The 3,079-nt window shown below is 30.5% G+C and overlaps 1 long non-coding RNA gene across 1 annotated transcript; it reads left to right on the top strand.

Annotated features, from left to right (window-relative positions):
• Window positions 1-305: 305 nt before the first annotated feature.
• Window positions 306-1,208, top strand: LOC145051395 (uncharacterized). The gene is made up of 2 exons (XR_013683597.1): window positions 306-530; window positions 790-1,208. It is a non-coding gene; the product is annotated as an uncharacterized LOC145051395 (long non-coding RNA).
• Window positions 1,209-3,079: the final 1,871 nt, after the last annotated feature.

The following is a 3,079-nucleotide window of genomic DNA, read 5'->3' as shown; positions in this document are numbered from 1 at the left end:
AATCCAGTTATATATATATATATATATATATATATATATATATATATATATATATATATATATATATATATATATATATATATATATATATATATATATATATATATATTTGTTGAACTTTTAAACCAAATAATACCGTTCAAACAACAGATTATGTGTATAACCGTTATAGGAATGTCATATCTTCATAATATTTTTCAAAAATGGTAACAATTTATATATATAAAAAAATATCTGAAAATTAGCCGTTAGGTAACGGTCAATAAAATGCTTCTATATATACTTCTGTGTGACAATGTCATACCAGTGCTCTTTAACATTATATCTTTCAAATTCTATTTTTGTTATTCAATTTCAGAATTGTCTTTCACTCTCTTCTGCAAAACATTTCTTAGTCTGTGGCCTTTAAGAACTTGTGTTCAAATTATATTATATCTTACTATGATACATGATTGGTATTTCAGTATTAGTTGTATGAAGAATATTTCAAATGGAAGTCCTCCCACGGCTATGAAAGTCTCTAAAGAAAGGTGAGAATAAAGATAACCCTTGTCTCAAATTTTGCATGACGTGTTAATTCATATACTTTATAATAAATCGGAAATTCTAAAAATTCTCATGAAAAAAGTATTGCTTTATACATTTTGTTACATCTTGATAAAAATCTTTTGAAAAACTACACGTGGCTTGTGAACTCTAGTTTTAGGTTTCTATTTTGTCGTGTAAAATTATGTAGATCGTAACATATTTATTTGTTTGACTAATAACTTGAAAATTATGTGGAGGTAGCTCGCAGTCGGTCGATCAATCTACAATTACCTTTGGAAAGGATGTAGTTCATTGTCGACATATGTGGAGTTGGAAGGAAGACATTCGAAAGTGTGTCTCACTACTTTCCATCTTTAATGGTTATTGCAAAGGCACATCAAATGAAGGTTTATGGTTTCAAATTATTAAGAAGTCGTTGCCTATTGTATTTTCTACATTGAAGTCACATCTAGTTTATGCGTTTTGAGTTTTATTCATCTTAGCGTCAGATGAATGTTTTGCAATTGTTTAAAGTATATTATTCTTTATATTGTGGAATTGTCTATTCCTAGTGATGTTAATGCTGCTATACTGTTGAGTTCATCCTTTTAGATATGTGAAATATTATAACTAATGTAATTGATCTAATTCCTATTATAAAATCATGTATCCTTATATAATATGAATTTCAGCAAGCGTTATTCATCAAATTACTGTTGACTTCTAGTTAATTGGGAATTTTTTTGCCTAACTACCTTCTTACTCTCTAGATATAAGTGTTATATTCCATAAAAACAAGCGTGGTTCCATAGTAAGAATGATGACGAGACAAATTAAAATGGATAGTTGATATTTTTGTAGCTACAGAAAATAATCAAGAAAATCTTGATGATAATCAGTTGGTTAGTGGGATGGTTTGAATTGTAAGGCATTGTACGTAAAAGAGACCCATAGAATGAATAAGGGATGGGTATACATCATTTTTTCATGTAAGGTTAATATAAGCATTTTAAATCAGATAGTGCGAAAATGGTTACAATACTTTCTTATGGGGATGAAAAGGCTATATGCCAAGTCCATGATTTTGTATAACCACGATGAAGATATATGTATTTTACTAAAAAGAACCTGTTTAACTATTAGAATTAAAGATTTATTCATTGTTGTATAATTTTATACCATCATATCAATCAATAAAACATAGTTGAAGTGGGCCAAATCAGCCTAGATCCATATACAAAAAGAAAATCTCTTTACATTGTGCCAATGGGTATAAAAATGACCAAAATATAACTGCATTATATATATATATATATATATATATATATATATATATATATATATATATATATATATATATATATATATATATATGGAGAGAGAGAAAGAGAGAGGCAAGATGATAGAAGAATTAAATTGAGGGAATATTGAGAGAAAAACTTGGGAGATACACTTGAACAAGCGTTAGTACAAGAGTATAAGTTGTGGAATAAGTTTATCTCAAGGATCTTGTTAGCACAACAATAATAAGTTAAAAGTGTTACATTACGTAAAGATAAGGAGTTAGATTGTAGAAATATAAAGGAAATATAAAAGATAACAAGTTATATCAAGTATACACCAAGTTGATTGATAACAAGGTTTGCATTCAAGACAAGGTTAGTGAATGTGAACTTAAGATGAAGAGGAACTCAAGAGTTCAGATAAGATATAGAGAGAATGATCTTTGTATTTCAGTGAAGTTCAAAAAGATTGTGAAAGTTGTTGTTCTTACAAAGGAAAGGAGTCTCTATTTATAGACTACAGTAAAGATGCATGAATAATAAAATACTACTATTCTACTGACCCCAGTGACCATGCAGGGTTCACTGAATAAAACTATGCTGACACGCTAAGTCAGTTTCATCTTCATGTGTAGATCATTATTCTCTGCGGTAGTAGATAATATTGCGGTTGTGGTTTACAGAACATCATCTTCAACTCCGGTAGCCAAAACTCCACTTACGGTAGTTACTCCAATTGTGGTACACAAGACTAGGCTGCAGTTTGTTTAGCTAAAGAGGTCACTTTTGTATCAACAATTTCCCCCAAAAAGACCTCTTAGCTATTTTATCTTCACTTGTTTAGCTTTAGGAACCGGATGAGAATCCACCAAAACTTTCTAACTTCAAACAGCCACTCAATTCTTCTAATGATTTCAAATCTAACTTCAGCAGTTGTCTGCTTGGATCTCTGGACTGAAGTTAAGATTGTGTCAAGTTGATTCTTGGTGAGTCTGTAGAATGCGGTCACCGAAATGAAGTATTTTGGGACGTCTTGAGCTCTTATGTATCCAAATCCTAACTCTAGGAAGTTAGTTGCACCAAGTTACATCTCCTGAAAGCCATTAGTGAAGGCAGGAACAGGCTCCATTTCAGGAAATTTGAACTTCTTGGTAAGGGATGGATGGATTTATTCTAGTTTTTGACCCCATATGGTCTATCATTATACCATATTTTCTTGAGTTCAGATCCATGTTAGGCTTGAAAGAGGTTTAGGCGCTCAAACTCCA

Source organism: Lactuca serriola, chromosome 5 (genome assembly GCF_051521515.1).
Source record: "Lactuca serriola cultivar US96UC23 chromosome 5, Lser_US96UC23_V15, whole genome shotgun sequence".
Lineage (NCBI taxonomy): Eukaryota > Viridiplantae > Streptophyta > Magnoliopsida > Asterales > Asteraceae > Lactuca > Lactuca serriola.
This window is presented reverse-complemented; position numbering and strand designations above follow the sequence as displayed.